Raw genomic sequence first — 22,224 nt, 5'->3', positions numbered from 1 at the left:
CATAGGCATGAGCTCCCAGTGTTCTTCTGGGTTTTCAGTCCAGAGCAGGTTTGAACAGTTCTAAGGAAAAGAAAAACCACAGTCCAGGTGAGAAGGGGAATTGAGGAATAAGGAATAGTTCATCAAAATTAGCTAACCAAGACAATGAGGAATGCCTGAAATTGACTGTGGTTGCAAAATCAAGAGGAGAGGCAGACTGGTTTGCAATAAATGGAGTCAGAACTTGCAAACAGGGTAAGGGGTGCAAGGCTGCCAGTGATAAATGATAAATCCAAAAACTTGAACCTGAAATAACTAATCTCAAGGCCTGGAATGTTCCCAAAAGGTTAAGATGCATGCTCCAGATACAAAGTTGAAAAGTTTAAGTGCGATGAAGAGTTTGGAAGCCTTCATCAGAGACCACCCCCGCATTGGGGAGATGCAAGTGCAAAAAGACTTTTGGTCCATTTTAATACAAAGCGAGGTTAGGTGGGACTAAGCATGGTTAGGTCATTAATGTGTATTAGGCATATTGTGTAATCCTGTGCTTTTAAGGAATAAATAGAGCAGTAATTTAAAGTTTTGTGGTGCAGACTTTGGGAGGAGCTATACCCCATGCACCTCAGCAATGAATAAATGCATATCTACTTTATGACTCCCATTTCTCACAAGTTATAAAGTCTTTCCACGTATCACAGGTAACTTTACTGCCTCTAAAAAAAAGCTAGCTAAAAAAAACTAATTAAAAAGCAAAGGTGAGCTCTCTCTCCCTGTCTGTCCAGGCTGCAGACAACACAGTCCAGGAGAAGGAGGCAGGGGAGCAAGTGCAGTTTCTGACAAAAACCTCATCACTTCTTTTGTCCCCCTTCACTCTCAGAATTAGTCTTAAAGGTGCAGAACTCAATATCCAACAGAAAGAGAACAGATGACTGGGGATACAAGCACCACAAAGTCATCCCAGGACACCTATTTGAAATCTTCATAGAAAGGACACATCTTTAGCACACCTGCTGGCAAAGCAGCAGTAGCACACAAACCTCAGCTTTCTAACCAGGCAGACATGCACAGACATACATGTACGCATTTGCCATCCAGCATTTTTTTGTCTACAGGCTCCTGAAGTCTAGGCTACATTCCCAAACTTTGTCTGTGGTAAAGGTGCCCAAAGAGAATCCTGTAACTCCCCTTAGACAGGTGTTTAGTTCTGACAGTTTTCCTGGAGGGGGCAGGCAAATCCAAATCAGATGGGCAGTATCACAGACAGTTTGGGATGGAAGGGATCTTAAACCCATCCAGTTCCTCCGCTCTGCCATGGGCAGGGACATCTTCTACTATCCCAGGCTGCTCCAAGCCTGACCTTGGACACTTCCAGGGATCCAGGGGCAGCCACAGCTTCTCTAGGCACCCTGTGCCAGGGCCTCCCCACCCTCACAGAGAACAATTCCTTCCCAATAACCCATCCATCCCTGCCCTCTGGCAGTGGGAAGCCATTCCCTATGTCCTGCCCCTCCATCCCTTGTCCCCAGCCCCTCTCCAGCTCTCCTGGAGCCCCTTGAGGCAATGGAAGGGGTTCTGAGGTCTCCCTGGAGCCTTCTCCAGCTCTCCCAGCCTGGCTCCAGAGTAGAGGGACTCCAGCTCTTGGAGCAGCTCCATGACCTCCTCTGGACTCACTCCAACAGCTCCATATCCTCCTGTGCTAGGGCCCCAGAGCTCAGTGCAGCTCTGAAGGTGGGATCTCACCTGAGTAGAGGGGCAAAATGCCCTCTCAACCTGCTGCCTACAATGTGGGATCAGCCCACATTGTAGTGGGCTGACGGCAGTCGTCTTTGTGGGCTGCAAGCATATCCATTCATCCTTCCCTATCCCGGAGCAGTGCTACATTTTCTTGTGCTTTCTATAAACTTTTTAAATTCTTGGTATTCTCAATGTCTTCTATTGTCCATTGACCCGTATCACTTTGGATTGTAATTTTTAAGGGCAGCTTGAGTAAATGGTTTGATTTTCATCTTGCTGCTGTAAGGGGATAAGAGAACATCAGTAAATATCTCTGGGCAGACTTTCCGAAGCTGAGGAAATGCTCTGACATGGCATTCATTCTTCAGACAATAAAGAGGATATTACATCTAGTCTGCTAAGCTACATGTGTATCTGTGTCCAGGGGAGTCCTATATTTCCAACAGTCTAACCCAGTCCATCACATTGATCCCAGGGCCCAGGGACTGCTCCCCAGTCTGTTCCAATGTTGGCAGGATGTGAAGCATCACTCACAGGCAGAATCTCTGCTTGTACAATTACCCTGAAGAAACATTTTCCAGGCACATTCCCAATTCAGATGAATGAATGACCCTGGAGAAATGCTATGCCTCCTGGCTACTTGCAAACTTTCTCACTAGGCTTGTTATCCAGAACTTTACTAAGCACAGCTCAGCATATTTGCATCCGCCCACAATTTTTTGACCAAAAGTGGTATTTCAAATAGTGGCTGTCTGTAATGTGCCATCTGCACAGTCTTCAGGGTCATACAGCAATTTATCTACTCCCTTATTACACAGATGTAATTCGCGTAAGGAATTTATGTGAAGTCTATATAAGCAGACTCGAACTCTTGTTCGAGTGCTCTTTGGAGCACTTTTGCTACTAACATTTCACCTAAGAGAAATTCAATTTTCTGCAAGGAAACCAAATCCAAGGTTACCCTAACAGTTAAACATATTTAAGCTAATTATTGGAGCTCAACATCCACATAGGGTAAATGCACCCATTGAAACAAAACTGTGCCAATTCACTGCAGCTGAACATCTGCCCATTTATCCAAATAAATTCTAGACATATATTAGTGAGAGGAGTAAATGAAGGATTAAATGTGACTGCAAAACCTGACAATGTGTTGCTATCCACAATTGCTCATTAAAACTATTGGAGAGCAAACCTCTGACTTTGAGTCTCAAGAACCCTTGAAGAGAAAATAAGCTTCCCAAGTTAATCAGATAAGGATAATTTTTGTTCTTAGGCTATAATAGGAGATATAATATCATTATTATTGTCATAGAAAGATAAAGGAATAAATGTATATTGAGAATTATAGGAGCAATGGAAATACTCAAGTGTGAAAGATCTCAAGGACAGGCTTTTGCTCAGGGGTTTTACTTGGACACAGATCAGTCCCAAACTACTTTGCTTGGCAATAGAATCAAAGACCTGGATGTTCTTCTAAGTTAAAGCATTTTTGTATGTGTGAAGGTGTGGGATTGTGTATAAAGCTGATGTTTCAGCTTTATTTCAGTTTCAAATATGATTCATCAACTTAGTATTTTTCCACTTTGCCTTTATCTAGTGATGACACCTTTAGAAGACCAGATTAGATTCCGGCTACACATTCAGTACCACAAAATCCATAACAACCTTTAGGATTTCCTACAATTAATTTACCAATGAACATACTGATTCTGAATGCAGTTCTCATCCAGTGTGAATTTACCATGGCAAAAAACTCCTTATCTCAGTTGAAAAAATGCATTGAATAAGATGGCTGAACACATAGAAACTTCTTCCAAACAATATCCCTGTAAATCTTTTTTTAAAGATGTAATTTTTTTCTTGTTTCTGCAAAAGAAAAAATAGGAGATATGTCACTGACACCTCCAAAACAAGAAACAGAGTGTCCAGAAAAGTGAAATAACCTTGTGAGGAACAAAATTTCAAGGAAAAATAATTCTTAACAGTAGGGCTGAACATATTTCCATAGGGTGACCATTAAAAGACCTCTGGAGCTCAAATACATAATCAGAAGTGCCTGAAGAAAGAAAAAAAAAGTTAGTATTCTAGACAAAACTGTAGAGAAATATGAATAACTATTGTTTTATGCTATAGAATCATCAGCAAGGATGCATTATGGTTTGAGCTCTGCTTCCACTGGGGAAACAGTCTGAGGAAGGATGCTTTGCCTAAGATTTTAATCCAGTTATATTATAGAGAGGGAAAGTGGGCTTCAGAGAATGCCTCCTCCTAGAAGCACTTGAATGAGGAGGAGGTAAATACAATGTCAGAACTTGCACTTATAATGGGCAGAGAGTTCCTGAAAATGACAGGAATGAGGAGAGTCTGATGTTAAGGAAATAAAAATCTTAGCTTCATTTGTTTGTGCATATCAGTGGGGTGTTCCAACCTGACACAGCTGAGGAGCTGGATGCCAGCTGCCAGTTTTAGTTTGAAATTATATCAGCTGCTTAAGTGTCTGGTTGCAAACATTTAAACAAAAGCCCCAAGTCAGGCAGAAGGGGCTGGGGTCACCATCCTGCCTGAGGATGCCCCCCCAATGGCTTGGCTGTGGTTAGCAGACAAACACGGGCTCTTGCCAAGCCAAGGGGGACACCTGAAAAGATGAAGCACAAGCCCTGCCCTGAGGCTTGCTTGGGGGCCAGTCTGCACACACGCAGAGTTAGCCATGATGCTCTGACACCCAGAGCAGCCCTGCACAGAAGGAAAGAAACTGATGTGACCTGGACACAATGAGGTCCAACATTTCATGTGATATTCAAAAGCAAAAAGCAGGACTTCATTCCCAGTACATCATTAAAGAGGCCGAGTCAGCCCTCCAGTGATGTGTCTGAACTCTTCCTGTTCATGGCAGGAGAATCCCCAAAGACCCTCAGCAGCCACAGACCCAAGCACAAGGCAGAAAAGGCAGAGAGATGATTTGAGGTGCTCTGTAAAGGGCAGCCTTGGCAAAGAGAGATAAAGGCTCCTCTAATATCTGGCACTACCAGGAGTACTCTGCTCCAGGGCACCCAGAAAAGCTTCAGTGGTTCTTGGGAAGGAGAAGTACATCAATGCTGCTCCTGGCCAGCAAAAGCAACATTCCTGCTACAGTTGTGTAGCCAGGAAACCCCAAGCCACGGAAATGCCGTAAAGGTTGTTTACATATATCTGCTAAGCATCACTGTGCCTGATAGATGAACTTACCTCTCTGCCCTTTTACCTGTCCTGAAGATAAGCTGCTAAATAATTTAGTCCTGTAGAAACAACACATAGCTCAGTAGGAAGAAAATCCTTAAGATCATTCTTAGTGACGTAAAACTTCTGTAAAGGATCCTTAGAAGCTACAAGCAAATTTGTTGTCTAAATCAAAATATTATACACATGTAGATGGAAGCAATTGCTGGATTTACTGGGTTTTGAAACATCAGTTTTATAAGACAGCACAGAGCTACTCTGTGCGCTTACCTTCTCCTGCTCCATGACCTCTCTTCTAATCTACTAGCAAGCAGCTAAAAGGAGTTTACTTTCCTAATGTCCTACTTGTTCTCCCTGCATTTCTAATCCAATAATTTTAGTAGCCCAACAAGTTGAAACTACTGAATCTACAATTATGAATTTGATCCACTTCTTAGGAAAATTTGTTGCTGTAACAGGACCAGAAAAGAGGAAATGTTATTCCTGGTTAAGATCACAGCAACACTGTTATTGTTTGGAGTTGTCAAACCCTATTTTCATGCATTACACAAGGTTTCTACACCATAAGCTCAAAAGTTTTGTATATGATCAGATATTTCCCTTTTTTCCCCCAGCACAAAATTATCAGAAATTTTCAGATCTTTATAGCAAGTGTAAGGTTGTCTAGGAACTGAGAATTCAGTGCAACGTAATGTGGGTTATAATTGGCTTAATGGAGGTGGGAAAACAAGCTTATTGTTAAGGGATTTTAATGTTGGCAAATACTTAGCACGCAAATACAAATCCATGCACATTGTCAATTTGTTTGCCTCACCAATTGCTCCATGTTATTAAATCTTTCCCATTAAACAGACCCTGGCAGGCCTCTGAAAGTACTTCCATCCAAGGAAACTGTTGTTAGATGGGTATTCTTGAGAAGGTTCCAGCAACACCTCAGCAACATTGGCAGATCCAGAATATTTATGGACACGTAACAACCCAGTGTTGGATGCAGCTCTAGGTGCAATTAACATCTTTGGAATAGAAATTAAAATTATAAAAGGTACCACTGCATTCCTCAAGTGAAACCAGAACACACATATGTACTTCTGAAAAATCCCTTTTTCCTTCAGACACTCCTTTCCATGGGAGAACTTCAGTGATCAGGAGGCAGAGTGACTTTTTAGTAAAGCAGCATCATATTTCAGAGTCATGGTCCTGCATATCACAGAGACAATATCAAATGATGCTTCTGGAATGTCATGCCAGGACTGCAAGGACACTGTCCTGACTCCAATGGCAAGGAATGGCTTTTCCTGCAGCAGCAGGTGCATTCAGCACTGTGCACAGGGCCGTGTGCATGGGCTGGAAGGAAAAGGGTATGTTTGTGTTTGGGGAAACATTGCAAAGGCAACTTGTCCTTTAGCTCTGTGTCAAAAACAAATGCTGAAGGCATGAATCTCTATGATTGCTAGCTATGAAAGACACTGGATATAACTCTATAGACCATGCATATGCCATATGCAGACACAGCTCCAGGATTATTCCTGGTGGGAAGGAAATGTCCTGTGCCATACATGCACAGAGGGGCAGGAAGGTCAGAGAGATGGCAGAATTGGACCTGCTTTGCCTGAGGAGCAGCAGGAGGACAGGACACTGCAACAGTTCCATCAGGTAACAGGCTGCAGGAATAAGCAGTTCTTTGTACCTAGGATGGATGACACATGAGCAGGGAAGTGCCACAGGTACAGCTGCAAAAGAATGAAGATAGATGCGAGGCAAAGAAATAAAATACCTACAAAATTTCTAACATTAAGAGCATCAAAAGAATTCCTTTTGCCCAAAGGCAGTGGGTGAGAAAGAATAACTGTTTTGATCACTGGTTTTTATGACCAGTGTGATCTTTTTTGATCATCACACTGTGCAGCAAGCTTCAGCAAGAGTCCCGCTGCATGACTGATAAAATTACATCATTGCATTGTGAGATTCTCCATCCAGGAGGAGGAGACAAGTATTTTCTACTTGGATAAAATCTGAGATTTGGGACATCAGAGCAATCTTTTTCCACTGGATTCCCACAGAAAAACCAGATCTTTCCATATCATCACTGAACCCGCAGAGAAAAACTCCTTCTACAGGAGCACTGCTTCAGTGAACCACATCTGTCATTCCAGGAGGATGCAGCCACCATCTAATTGGACTGCTACCAACACCCTGACTGATATGGTATCAGGTTGTATTCTGAGTCTGTCAGTGTTTTGGGTTTGTTTTGTTCTGGGGTTTTGTTTATTTGTTTGTTTGGGTTTTTTGTATTACTATATTTTTATTTTATTTTCTTCCTAGTAAATAATTGTTATGCCTATTTCCATATATTTGCCTGAGAGCTCCTTAATTTCAAATTTATAATAATTTGGAGGGAGGGAGTTTACATTTTCCATTTTAAGAGAGGTTCCTGTCTTCCTTAGCAAACACCTGTCTTTCAAACCAAGACAAGGAGGAAATAATGCATGAACCACTTACAAAGTCACGTGCCTACAATGACTGATGCTGGACTGCCACAGGGAATTCATTTAGCTAAGTCTGAAAAAGAGTAAAAATTTACCATGTAAGTTCTATCCATGTGATTTTCACCTATATAAAATATTTTACCTATATAAAAAATAAAATTTGTCAAATTATCCTGTATTTCCAGCAGTAAATCCATCCTTCACAGTTAATGGTTCAAAGTAAAAAAGTGCATGTGTTCAATCATGCTTCTGAGAGACTGACTTCCTACTGGATTACTGCTGCAGAACTGTTCTTCATCTGTGCTTCCATTCCACTGGCAGCATTCTCCTAGTGCATAATGCTATTAAAAATAATAGTTTAGAGTATCAATAATACATTAAAGATGGCCTCCTCGACTTGGCTGTGGTGACAGCATAATAAAATCCATTATTCTTTTAACATTTGCAGACACACTTCTTACAATTAATGACATGGCACAACTCCATCACCAAGAAATGAGGAAAATGAGGAAAAACAGAAGTTGAGAGCAAAGAGTAAAACAAAGAGAAAGCAAAAAGAAAAGCTTTAAACTGAGCCCAGGAAAAGTACAAAGGATTCTAAAGTGTTAGGTTGCTTAACTCCATACCCAAGCAGGAAGCAGGCTGCTTAACAGGAGATCCAGGTTTGTCATGGTAGGTACTCTAACACAAGTTTGGCCTCAATCTTCCCTTTAAAATTTATTTGGCAGCTTAACACTATCTAAGGATCTGCATCATGGAGAGCATAGGACTTCCTTCCCTAAACTGCCTAAGTTTCACCATCCAAAAATGAACCATTAAGACTGAGTTATATACTTTGGCTTCCAAAATTGTCAATGGACAAGGACAGGAGCCTCCAGAAAGCCACCTATTTCTGAGCCCTATGAGTGGAATTACTGACTGGAATATTACACACTCTGCTACAAAGAGATTACTCAGTATCACCAGATAATCATTAATGTGTCATTTTATGACTAATAAACATCCATTTCCCATCGACGCACACTGATTTAAAACTTCCACATTTCAAAGCTTACAGTTCCTTCGCTTTACGAATGAAACTACAGTTCCACACATAAAATGCACATTTTGCTAGATATGTTCATTAAGTAGTGATCGTGCAGATTTGCAGTGGTTTGTATTAATTTCCTGAAATAGTTCCCTGTGGGTAGCTTCCTCTATGTCTGACAAAAAAACCAATCAGTGATTGGGTTTGAGAACTGACAACCAGTTAAATAGCTGAAAGAGATGGACACACCTCTGTGAAATTCACATTTTAAAATTAATAAATACTGGGAATCTCTTTTCTGTTTCCGCCTCTCAGAAGGTAACTAGTCCTAGTCTGAGCCAGGCCCCCTGGAATGGAATTCAGCCAGAGCAGTACACACCATTTCTGGCTGGGCCCCTTCTAAGATGCTAGCTGTTCCCTAGCATGGCTACTGAAGAATGATCCATGGTAAACAGCTCCAGCCAGCATCCAGCAGGGATCAATGACCATCTACAGGCCCAGACAGATATTAACTCTTTCATTGCCCAGATGAGACTGGCAGACACTATGTTATCTCTCCTGAGTGAAAGAAAATGACTGTGATAGACACACTCAGAATAAACATGAAGACACCAAGGTCAGTGAAGTAGAAGTCAGGTTCCAGATGGAAGGGATTGATGGAGATGTCTCACTCTTGAGCTGAAATCTTCCTTGTAAGGCTATGGAGAAAATATTATTGATATATCAGACTCCCCTTTTCCATGTAACTCATGTAATGCATTATGGGGTGGATGAAATGTTCTAGCTGTAGATACAAGCAGAGGCACTTGTGCTAAAGTAAGCAGATGCTGAAGTAGATATGATCCCATGAGAAATTTGAACAGAGAGAAGACCCCTGCTGCCCCCCAGGGAAGAGAAGAATAAAGACCTCTGTTCAAAGACGAAGAGAACTTTTGTTTGAATTGTTATAACTCTTTAAGTGTGCCCCACAAGTTAAACATGGTCCTCCCTAACAGTTGTGGGAAGACTGTTAGGCGAGGAGGAAAATTTTACAGTGATCAGATTTCTATTCTCCTGGGCAGCTGATCCACTGTGACATCAAGGTCATGAGAAAAATTGTTTCCTGTGGAGAAAAAAATCTCCATAGACTGAAGAGAAGTCTCCTCTCCCGACATAAATTGAAGATGACTATTTTACAGATGGTAAACTGACTGATTTATTTCTGTATGTCATCAGTGAAAAAGGAGTTGTGGGGGGAGGAGAAGGTTCTGAAATTTTTTTTCTGATTCTTATTTTTTCTTATAGTTTCTAGTAATAAAGCTTTTCTTTGTACCCTTTAAAGTCTGAGTCTATTTTTCCTTCCTCCTAATCCTATCTCACAGCAGGAAATGAGTAAATAATTCTGGCAATTTAGCCAGTGCTAGATCCACCACATAAATTGGTACATGAGCCTAGAAATCTCAAATCGGTGTACCAAAACCACTACAAGAATAAATGCTTATTCCCACTAAACTACATGACACCTTTTTACTTTCTCCTCTGGTAATATTTAATGTAATTTCTATTAAGTCAATTGACAATACTGGCTTCTCTTCACCCTGCTTTCTTTATGCTCCTCTGTACTCCAGCTTCCCTTTCCATGGGCAGGTCTAAGGAGGAGACTGAAACAGTCATTGGGTGCCTCTAATTTTTGACATTACAACAGCAAGGAATTCCATCTTAGAAAGCAACTGAATTGCCTCTCTTCAGAAATTTCCTCTATTTTCAAATTAAGAAAAGCCTACCTTAAGGTCGCCTAAAATTGCAAATTCTTTTTTGAATTTTTCATCCAAGAAGCTTCATGCAAACCTGTATTAGGTGGAGCTAGTAGCAATCAATGATACAGCTGGATTAAGATACTTAAAAGACCTTTTTAAAATTACTAAGCATGTTAATGATTCTTGTCAGCATATCTGAAATGTTTTGTGTCTGGTGCAGATTTCACTGAGACGAGATTCATACATATGCAAGAATGAGGAAATCTCAAATACTCTTACAGTGAAAACATTAATGGAATAAAGAACTATGGCAAAACAGTCCTTTGCTGATATTAAAAGGAAATATAAACCCAGTCCATTTATAATCGTCAGGTAAAACAGAGATTTCACTGTTCCAAAGAGGCAATCTCCTAGATTTTTTTCAAGCTGGAGCAGTGTTACAAATTCCTTACATGATTATTTTAATTATTAGGGTTTCATGTCAGTATACCATTCATAGATCTCAATGTTCTAAAAGCAACAGAGAATGCATTGCATACATGCATATTGCACCATAGTAAGGATCTGTTAGTACTCTAGTGCTTCTCTTTAGTAACTTCACATTTACTCCAACTAATTTAACTTGGATTTCCGGGGTTGTGTTTAAGCACCAGGAATCATCTTAGACAGACTGTGTGATGAGGATTAGCACTGCAGCACCTCAGAGCATTTCCTTGGGAAGAAGACATAAGCAAGTGAGAAATCCTGTTTTAAACATTAAAAAATAATCATGGTACCAGTTTTCAATTTGCTCTCTTTCTTAGGTTTAAAGAATGGGATATGAAATTGGTCGTTAGTTCTTCCATTTGTAAGAGCAGATATGTGAACTGTGTGGTCTTATGCAAGCACCTGATGTTCAGCTGTATGTGACTTACAATGATTAAAAAGAGCCATTAGCTTCAAAAACAGTTTGTTCTTCCCAAGAGTGCAGCTGAAAACTCCTACAGTATAAGAGATAACTGCATGATGATGACTCGGTAGCTCCAATATATCTTTACTATAGTAAAGTATCAAACAATACGTTAAAATTCAAAAGTGTATCCCGACACATCTTAATTTCAAGACAGATCTCAAAAAATTTTGTCAGCATAAGGGCACAGAGAAAATACAGCTCAGCCACTTTCTCCAGACAAATAACACAATTGCCTTTTTTTCTTCTTGCTGTCTGTAACAGAAGGGAGTTGTGCTATAAAGCAGAAAAAAACCTGTCTGCCTCTGGGCTCCTGCAAACACTGAAACTGCTGAGCCAATCCATGCACAGCCATCGTGATGGAGCCCCCGAGGGACACTCCATACCTGTGTGCTCAGGAAATCCCAGTGCACAGGCTGCTGTCACCTCCAGAAAACATAAATCAAGGCCATATCCTCATGCTCTAAGTTCACATGCTAATTTTAATAGATAAGCACTTAAGGAACAATAAGAAACTTGTCAAGGGAGAAATTCTGGAAGAACAGTCAATAAAACCAATAGCAAAACTAGTTTGCAAACATGACTGGTTTGAATTACTAGGGAAGGGAAGGGAAGGGAAGGGAAGGGAAGGGAAGGGAAGGGAAGGGAAGGGAAGGGAAGGGAAGGGAAGGGAAGGGAAGGGAAGGGAAGGGAATGGGGAAGGAAGGGAAGGGAAGGGAAGGGAAGGGAAGGGAGGGAAGGAAGGGAGGGAAGGGAAGGGGAAGGGAAGGGAGAGAAGGGAAGGGAAGGGAAGGAGGGGAAGGGAAGGGAAGGGAAGGAAGGGAAGGGAAGGGAAGGGAAGGGAAGGGAAGGGAAGGGAAGGGAAGGGAAGGGAAGGGAAGGGAAGGGAAGGGAAGGGAAGGGAAGGGAAGGGAAGGGAAGGGGGAAAATCATTATAGAACGTACTCATACAAAACAATTAATTAGGCTGCAGTTGGATCAGTTTAAAAATATGGACATTGCTTTTGGCTGTGGGAATTGTTTGTGGAAATGTTAGTAAAACATGCTAGAACTTACAGAATGCTGTGCAGCCACAAGGTCCTTTCCCTTCAATAATATCCTTATCTGTGACATTCACTGGGATCTTCTAAAGAGCCAGAATAAATTCAAACAGATACATTTCCTGAAACAAATCTTATTACATCTGTACTGCTGAACAGAAGTCACAAAAGAGCTGCCAAGCAGAAGGCTACATGGCTGTCCGGATTCTAACTTAATTATTTTATTAAATACCACACTTTTTGGAGGTCTGAAAATTGTATTCGAATTCTCATAGGAAGAAGATTTCTTTGAAAGATTCCTGCTGCTCTGGAGAAGTAGAATTAGGGAAGAACTCCTCTCTTTCGGATTTATTTTTTCTGTTCTCAGCATAGTATGAGATGGTGAATAATAACAGGATGGAGTGAGAAATAAATGTGCTATTTCAAACTTTCAAAGTCAGGTTTGATTTTAATTTCCCCTATGGATTCACACAGCAATTTTATTAAGTCAAATTTCATTTAACTTACTAACAGGGTTAGTATATCAGGATGAAATCCCTTGCAATATCAAGTTACAAAGGAGTCTTTCCATTACTTCCATGTTCTATTTATGAGTGGGTATTCAAAGCATCTGTGATGTCCTACAACAAAACAGAGCCAAAATTGAATCTGACACAACCCAGCAGTTTGTGAAAGGCAGAATCTAATACCCAAGATTCTAAGGTGATGGGCAGAATCAGTGTTGTAGCTTTAATGCCACATTTAAAAGTATTTGGTCCTCTAAATTTTACTACTTTGCAAAGAAACCAATTAAATTTATCTTCTGTTTTAAAATAATTATTTAATCGCTAATTAACAACTTACAAACATCTACTGACTTGCTTGAGAAATTGACTGACTGACTTGAGAAATTTGTCATATTCTCCATAATAATCTACTCACAATATTTTGTCTTTGCTCGAGATCCACATCTACTCCCATCTTATTGCTATTTCCTTGGGCTGTCAATTTATTCAGTAACATGTCCCTCCATAATATTTTTCCTTTTGTCGTTTTCCTATCCAGCAATGTGCTGCAAGGAAGAAGTAAGAAGCTGTAGGAAAAGTCATGCCTCTGTTAAAACAATGCAGCTTTAGACAGCTGAAGAACAAGCACAATAAAATAAACAGCTATGATATGAATTTGCTGGGAGCCCTTACATTTTCTGAGCACTGCATATATGCAGCCATCACAAATGAAGATTAATCCTATGATTTTTAGGATCATCTGAGCCTCCAGTCTCTTCCTGCAGTTTTTCCCTCCAGTTGACTGGAAGACTGCCTTGGGTGAAAACCTCTGTTTATCTCCACAGAAAACAGAAAGTTTGAGAACAGAAAGGTAAGGACAAAGTCAGAAGAATGAAAGAAGGTGATGATTGCATGCTTCTCAGGCCACATCACCACAGATCCTGTGCCAAGTGGGCTCCATCTCAAGTGTCCCCATCTCAAGGCATTTGCACACACATAGAGTTTTCTGCAAGGAGAGAAACCCTGCTTGCATTTAGGGCCTCAAGAAATCACCACACATTTTTCAGTGAGCAGAAAGAAAAATATCTGCAACTCATCACTGGCAGTGACTTTCAGTTTGGCGTGGTCTGATCCTATATCCTTGGAGAGGAGCTGCAGCAGCTTGGCACTGTCTGCTTGCACTACCCTGTGCATTGATAGGGATTTGTTTTAAGCAGGTGGAATTCTAAGTGAATGTTGAGACGAGAAGGAAGAAAATCCTCAAGTTTGGGGGTTTTTTTGAAGCTTGGGAAGCTCCAAGAATCTTGATAATTGTGGGAGGAATAAAACCTTGTCCTTCAGGACTATTTTTATGAAATCTAAGGGGAAGATACAGTAAAAGAATCTGGTGATAAAAAAAATGTTGGTTTGGTTCTGGAGGATACACAGAACTCATCCCATCTTACCTTGGGCAAAGAAATTTGAAGGAGAAGGTTGAGGAAATGATTCCCAGCTCATCATAGTATGACCATGCTTAAGGATGCCTGTTTGTTTCAGGAATGTCATAGTCTTAGCATGTCATGATTCTTCTAAAACTGTAGCTCTTTGTCCACATTTGTTGCCAACTGAATGTTTCCCCAGTCCCTGGTTTGTTAGGCCATTTCTTTAATGCAGGTTTCTCATTTACAAGACCTGGGGACATTAAATGTACCAATCAAACAGAAAAATTGCGTGGAAAGTATCAGTGAGTTTTAAATGGGAATCTTTCTCTTTGCTTGAATAGTATTTTCTGATAAACCTTTTCTACAAAAACACACAGAACTGTACATCATCACAATAATTATGCCAGAAAAAGTGCACATGGTAAACACAGGAACATACTGGATGCTCTCTGAAACGATACAGCAAAGGAGATGTTTTCCCACACACACAAAAAAAATATTTCAGTCAAAATGATATCAAAAGAAAATTGTGGTGCTTTCACGTCAGAGACGACTACAGTGCTGAAAGACAGCAACTTCTGATGAGGAAAACCATGAAGGAAATCTGACATAAAATATGAAATATGAAATCAGGATGTTTATTTGTCACGATTTTTCTTCCCAAACAATCACAAGTTTTCAAAAAGCTGTTTTTGAAGCTCTGTACAGATAGCTGCTTAGTAATTAAAAACATACCTGTTCCTTACTTCCTGATGGACAGAGCATCTCTGGCACCCCACTGGGCCCTTCCACCTTGGGCTCTTTCCAAACCCAGTTTGATTTCTCTTGGTGGCAGGCACTTTCAACCCACATTCAAGTGGTTCTGTTATTCTGGACTTTCCACTCAAAACTTGTCTTTACATCTGAAAGATACAATGAACCCAAACTCATTCTTCCATTGGCAATCTGCTTCTGACAGGAGCTTGCTGTGAATAAATCCCTTTCCTCTGAATATTGAGTATATTATATAAGTATATATGTATATAAGTATTGGTCTAATACTGATACTCAACTGTGCCAGACAAAAGACTCTCTAACAATTTAAAGTTAGAAAGTGTATGTTTATTCAGCACTGGGCAGCAGCGTGAAGTAATCCTCTAATACACACTGCCAAATCACAGGTGATCACAAAGTCTATTTATTAGCAAAGGATTCAAACAAATACATATTCATAATAACAGCCCCTCCCATTCCTCGCTTCCTATGATAATTAGCTTGAATAGCTATTAAGCATGCGTGATTGACTTCTTAAATTAAGTCTGGGGTCATTTTCATGGGGAGGGGTCTTAAAAGGATGAAGTAAGGCGAGTCTTCCTCACCCTAAACTCTTGACCTTTTCTATTAATGACAATACAAATGATTTCTGGGGATAGTCCAATTTTTCAAAGAATGGGTTTCTGGTTGCATTGTCTATTTTCCTTTGGATCTGCTCACTAGTTTCATCTTTTCCCATTGTAAGTACAGCTGAGCAAACATGAAATGACAAACAATCAATTATTTAAGTTTCAGATAACTACTCCCTTCCAACTTCTAACTTTTAACTATTTTCAGCAAGGTAACCAAAATCCTAATTTTCTAAGATTAGTGTTTCAATATGTCTCCATTTCCTCAGAGTGAAATTAACTGATAAGTAATTTCAGAATTAGGTCACCATGAAATCTAAATTATCATAAATGTAGGTCTAAATTCCACTTGGGTTTTCTCTTTAGCTGCCCAAACTGGCAATTTCAGACATACAAGGGTCAGAGTTACTTCTGATCCACAGGGAGAAGGTTAGCGGGGGTTCCCTGTCTCCACATTTAATGATTGCTTAAATCCAAAGTGAATTTGTTTTCAGCGGGAAAAAAAAAAAGATTTAGTTTTTCAAAAGGCAAGAACTTGCCTGGAGAGAATTTGTAGCCATCTGTATCTTCCTCCCTCCGTTTACATTACCACATGATCCTCACATTTTCCTTCCTGGGCAGTCTTAAGGTTCTGCATGTGCATGTGCAGAATGCAGAACCTTAAGCATTATAAAATTCTGAAAATTATTTCAGAATTTGTACATTTCTAAATATTTCAGCAAAATCCATAGCAAAAGCCCCCTTTCCTCACTTGGATCCTACACTTGTCCAGATGAACTGCAATCATGTAGCTGCTCTTCAAGGTTTGAAATGTTTGAATTTTCACCCCTTTACCACAGAGGTATACCCACGCTTATAGTTCAAAAGTAATTGTTTCACAATTGGCCTATATTTGTCTATTTTGATCCTTCCCTCCAAATTTTCATTTCTCCACTACTTGCAAAGATTCTGTGCCCTTGTAAACTGGCATCTACATTAAAGTAATAAAGTTTAAGTTCCATAAAATATTTTAGAGAGGATTAGGAATTAGGTAATAATTTTTTCCCTAAAAAAATTAAAAATCATCACTTCCTCAAAATGCAATTTCACTTAAAAAAAAAAAAAAATCTCTATAAGTGAAGCCAAGAACATGACTGTGCTGCAGAGCCTTTTGTTATTACTTTATAACAGGATGTTTGGATTTCCAAGCACCTTTTTAGTTTGCTAACAGCTGTTTGGGCATAGGGCTTTATTGATTTATAAAGTCACAGCCATTTTTCCTGTCTCTGATGTTTACAACAGCAAGGTGGAAAACACTGCTGGCTTTAAAAAACACCACAAGTTTAGAGCAGCTGAGGTAAGACATTCTCTGGGAAGGGACAAGGGAAAAGAAGGAAACCTGTTTCAGGGGAAAAACAACTGCACAGGTTAGGGAATACATGAGGATGCTTCTGTCAATATTTATCTCTCAGATCAATAAAACTTGATGGTCATTTCAGTTAAATCAATATCTGCCTAATTTAAATGTTGTTTTCCTTGGCTCCATCTACTTCTCTCTGTTTCCAAGATCTCTTCTAAGTGCTTAAGATTTCAAACGTGATCATTCAACCTGGTCTTTGCATTTCCAGAATTTTCATCATAGGCTCAAAACCCACCCCCCACCACCACCAACAACAACAACAAAACAAACCTAAATGTCATTCCTTTCACAGAGCACTGTAGAAAAATTGATTTTTTCCATAAATCTCAATCTTTATCCAAGCCAGGGGAAAAGTAAGGGGTCTTGAGGAAGAGGCTGTACAGCCAAAAGTAGGGGCAGGAGAATTAGCAAAGCTGTTGGCTTCCTTGCTAGCATCTCACAGGTGCTGAACAAAGGTGTTTTATCTCTTAATTTTCTTCCTAATATTGGGCCTCTTGTGTGGAGACTGTCCTTATCAGATAAGGCAGAGTATTTTCAGAGGTATCTGCCCTCAGACTGAATCCTAAAGATCCTGATCTCCATCACAGCTATTAACGGTTCAGCATCAAGCACAAGGAAATTTCAGCTGAATCCTTAAAGGACTCTGTAGCAGCACTTGGCAAGCACATGGAGATTATTCTTTCTGCTGGAGCAAGTGCTTCCCTTGTTCTCAGGAAGCTGGGCAGGTGTTCCCCTTTTTCTCACTAGCTATTCAGGTGCAGGGTGGAGCTTCCTCCAGCTATCAGAGGTGAGATTAAAAGAAGGCTGTAGGGAGCATGGTGACCTGGAGGGACCAAACAGGAGCGTGGTATAGTAGTTTGCACTGTGGGGTTGCAGGCATGCTCCTGCTAGTGTTATTTTTATTTAGCTTGATTTTGGTGGTGATTTCCCCCCCACCCACACACTTCCTGCAATGGTCTCTAAGCAATCAAAAGCTATAGCTAGTAAAAGTGTACCAAGCCAAATAGAATCCTCCAAGAAGGATGCATCTGTGCAGGCCACTTCCTGCAAGGAGTGTTTGAGCCTCCCAGTAGTAAACTTGTGTGTGGTGAGAACAGGTGAATGATCTCCTCTGTCTGGTGGCTGAGCTTAAGGAAGAAGTAGTAAGACTAAGGAGTATTAGAGAAAGAGAAAGGGAATTAGACTGGTGGATTTTCATCCTTCCACTCCTGAGAGAAGCCCACCAGATGTCAGAGGACTCCCATGCCTCCTACCATCAGGCAGAAGGAGGAGACCAAGTTGATGAAGGGCGATGGAAATGGGTCCCTCCTCAGACTCGGAGAGGTAATAAAAATCCCTCCCAACCTCCATCACCTACTCAGGTGCCACTTCAGAACAGGTATGAAGCCATGGACCGAGAGGGTCAGCCTGATGACGTTGAAAAAAATACTCTGCCTGGAGAGCCTCCCAATTACACTTCATATGTCAGGCAGATCACTGCCTCTAGCATTAAAAAGAAAAGAAGGGTAGTTGTAGTACCCTCCTTCTGAGGAGAACAGAGGGCCCTATATGTCAACCAGACCCATCGGACAGGGAGGTTTGCTGCCTCCCTGAGGCCTGGGAACAGGACTGTTACCAGGAGACTCCCTGGGCTGATTCAGCCCTCTGATTATTACCCACTGCTGATACTCCAGGCTGGCAGTGATGAGATTGAAAAGAAGAGGACCAGGGCAATTAAAAGGGACTTCAGGGCTCTGGGTCAAGGAGTACAGGTGGTGTTCTGCCCAGTCCTTTCAGTGACACAGACAAATAACAAAAGGAACAAGACAGCCCACATTATCAACAAGTGGCTTGAAGGCTGATGTCATCAGCAGAATTTTGGGTTCTTTGATGATAGGGCAACTTTCACAGCACCTGGCCTACTGGACCTAGATGGGCTCCATTTCTTGGTTAAGGGCCAAAAAATTCTAGCCCATGAATTGCCGGGACTCATTGAGATGATTTTAAACTGGGTTTGAAGGGGGAAGAGGATGCAACTAAGCTCTACAAAAACAAGCCAAGGGTACTAAGCCAGAGTCAGGGTGAAACCAGCAGTTCATATGAAGTGCATATACATGAATGCAGGCAGCATGGGTAACAAGCAAGAGGAGCTGGAAGTCATGGTACAGCAAGAGAGCTATGACATGGTCACCATCACATGGTGGGATGACTCACAAAACTGGAGCACTGCACTGGATTACTACAAGCTCTTCAGAAGAGACCGGAGAGGGAGAAGATGTGGAGGGATAGCTCTTTATATGAGGGAGGCTCTTGATGCCATAGAAATTGAAACTAATGACAATAAAATTGAGTGCCTATGGGTAAGATCAGGAGGAAGGCATCCTGGTGGGAATCTGTTATCAACCACCTAACCAGGAAGAGGAGATGGATAACTTATTCTACAAGCAGCTGGAGGATGTTTCAAGATCACCAGCCCTTGTTCTTGTAGGTGACTTTAACCTATCAGGCATCTGCTGGGAACTCAACACAGCAGACATAGGCAGTCTAGGAGGTTCTTAGAGTGTGTGGAGGACAACATCTTGTGACTGCTGGTAAGTGAGCCTACCAAGGAAGGGACTACACTTGTCCTGCTGTTTCCAAATAGAGATGGGCTGGTGAGAGATGGGGTGTTTGGAGGCCATTTGGGACATAATGATAATGAAATTATAAAGGTCTCAATATTTGGAGAAATAAGGAGGAGCATCAATAAAACTTTCACACTGGAGGGCAGACTTTGGCCTATTCAAGAGACTTACTCAGAGAGTTCCTTGGGAAGCAGCCCTTAAGAACGGAGGAGTCCTGGAAGGATGGGCATGCTTCAAAACAGAGATCTTGAGGGAACAAGAACAGACTGTCCCCATGTGCCAAAGGACGAGTCAACAAGAAAAACAACCAGTCTGGATGGGCAAAAAGCTCTTGAAGGAACTAAGGAAAAAAAAGAGAGTGCGTCACCTTTGGAAGGAGGGTAAGATATGTCAGGAAATATTTAAGGGGGTTGGTAGGGAATGTAGAAAAAAAATAGAGAGGCAAAAGCCCAGTTAGAACTCAAACCGGCAACTTCTGTGAAGGAAAATAAATACATAATGGCAAAATTAAGGGTACGACAACCTCCGTCCTCTATTAGAAGTGGGAGAGAATTCAATAACTAAAGATGGGGGGAAAAGCAGAGGTATTGAACACCTTCTTTGCCTCAGCTTTCAACAGAAACACAAGTTGTCTTCAAGATAAGAGTCCTCTTGGGCTGGTAGATGGTGTCAGGGAGCACAATAGTCCCCCTGTTATCCAGGAGAAAGCAGTCAGAGACCTGCTGAGCCACTTAGATGCTCATGAATCTAGGTTCCATCCTAGGGCTATGAGGAAGCTGCAAAGCCACTCTCCATTGTTTACCAACAGTCCTGGCTCACTGGTGAGGTTCCAGATGACTGGAAACTGGTCAGTGTGACACCCACCCATAAGAAGGGCTGGAAGGAGGATTGTGGTAATTATAGGCCAGTCAGCCTGACCTCAGTACCTGGCAAGGTAATGGAACAGTTTATACTGAGTGCCATTACACAGCATTCACAGGATGGCCAGGGTATCACACCCAGCCAGCATGGGTTTAGGAGGGGCAGGTCATGCTTGACCAACCTGATCTCCTTCTATGACCAAGTGACCCACCTGGCTGATGCAGAAAAGGCTGTGGACATTGTCCATCTGGACTCCAGCAAGGCCTTTGCCACTGTCTCCCACAGCATTCTCCTGGAGAAACTGGCAGCCCACAGCTTGGACAGGAGCATTCTTTGCTGGGTTAAGAACTGGCTGGATGGCCAGGGAGTGGTGGTGAATGGTGCTGCATCCAGCTGGTGTCCAGTCACTAGTGGTGTCCCCCAGGGGTCAGTGCTGGGGCCAGTCCTCTTTAATATCTTCACTGATGACCTGGATGAGGGGATTGAGTCCTCCATCACTAAATTTGCAGATGACACTGAGCTGGGAGCATGTGTTGATCTGTTGGAAGGTAGGAGGGCTCTGCAAAGAGACCTGGACAGGCTGGATAGATGAAATTAGTCTAACAACATGAAGTTTAACAAGTCCAAGTGCCGGGTCTTGCACTTTGTCCACAAAAATTTCCTGCAATGCTACAGGCTGGGGACAGATGGCTGAACAGTGTACCTATTGACATCTGACTGAGCCAACAGTGTGCCCAGGTGGCCAAGAAGGCCAATGGCACCTGGCCTGTATCAAGAATAGTGTAACCAGGAGGATCAGGGAGGTCATTCTTCTCCTGTACTTGGCACTGGTGAGGCCATACTTTGAGTACTCTGTCCAGTTCTGGGTCCCTCAATTTAGGAAAGATGTTGAGATTCTCAAACGCATCCAGAGTGTGGAAGGGGCTGACAGCTGGTCTGTGAGCCAGTGGAGTGAGCTCACAGAAGAAGAAATTGATAAGATTCTTATTTAACCATGAAGGAAAGAAGAAGACAAAGTTGTTCACATTGGAACTGAGAGAACAGAGATAAACACCAGACACCTGCAGTTAGGAAAACAGAACTATTATCTGTTTGCAAAATTCTTGTAAAAAGCGTGCCCAAGAACAGTGACGCTGACTGCTTTGTACCAATGAACATGATGAGCTGTGTTATTGTAACCAATAAACAAAGTAGGCACTGTGTTGAAGAACGCATAAAAAGAGAATGTGCAGCCATAACAAACAAAGCCAGTTTACCTGTTGCAAGTGTTACTTTGTATGTCTTGTCTGTCCCAACAGTGACACCAGAGGAGGGCAACGAGGCTGGTGAGGGGCTTGAAACACAAGCTGTATGAGGAATGAGTGAGGGAGATAGGCTTGTTTAGCCTGGAGAAAAGGAGACTCAGGGGTGACCTTATCCCTCTCTACAGCTACCTGAAAGGTGATTGTAGCCAGGTGGGGGTTGGCCTCTTCTCCCAAGCAACCACTGATAGAATGAGATGACAAAGTCTTAAGCTGAACCAGGGGAAGTTTAGGTTAGACATAAGAAATTCTTCGCCGAAAGAGTGATTGGGCACTGGAATCATCTGCCCAGGGAGGCGGTGGAGTCACCGAACCTGGACATGTTTGAAAAAAGACTGGATGTAGCACTCAGTGCCACAGTTCAGTTGATGAGGAGGTGTTAGGTCATAGGTTGGACTAGATGACTTAAAGGTCTTTTCCAACCTTGTTCATTCTGAAATTCTGTAAATTTGTGCATCAACTGCCAACACTTGATAAATCAATTCCTCATTTCTCTTCCCCTCCACAGCTGGACCTGGGGGTTTTGCTAACCCCTCACACCAGAAATCTCATTTCATCCTTTAACCTTCATCTCTTCTTTTCCTTTGCACAAAATTGCAGGA

At 41.6% G+C, this 22,224-nt stretch overlaps 1 long non-coding RNA gene across 1 annotated transcript in view; it reads right to left on the bottom strand.

Annotated features, from left to right (window-relative positions):
- Positions 1-2,689: 2,689 nt before the first annotated feature.
- The window catches only part of LOC306805142, a 30,703-nt gene continuing 11,168 nt past the window's right edge, over positions 2,690-22,224 (bottom strand). Inside the window, exons 2-3 of the long non-coding RNA XR_013775122.1 lie at positions 14,812-14,978; positions 2,690-4,054 (exon numbers count right to left, since the gene is read on the bottom strand). This is a non-coding gene — a long non-coding RNA (uncharacterized lncRNA). The remainder of the gene's footprint in view (positions 4,055-14,811; positions 14,979-22,224) is intronic.

This window comes from Erithacus rubecula (genome assembly GCF_903797595.1).
Source record: "Erithacus rubecula genome assembly, chromosome: 9".
NCBI lineage: Eukaryota > Metazoa > Chordata > Aves > Passeriformes > Muscicapidae > Erithacus > Erithacus rubecula.
The sequence above is the reverse complement of the archived record's forward strand: the minus strand, read 5'-3'. Positions and strand labels throughout refer to the sequence as shown.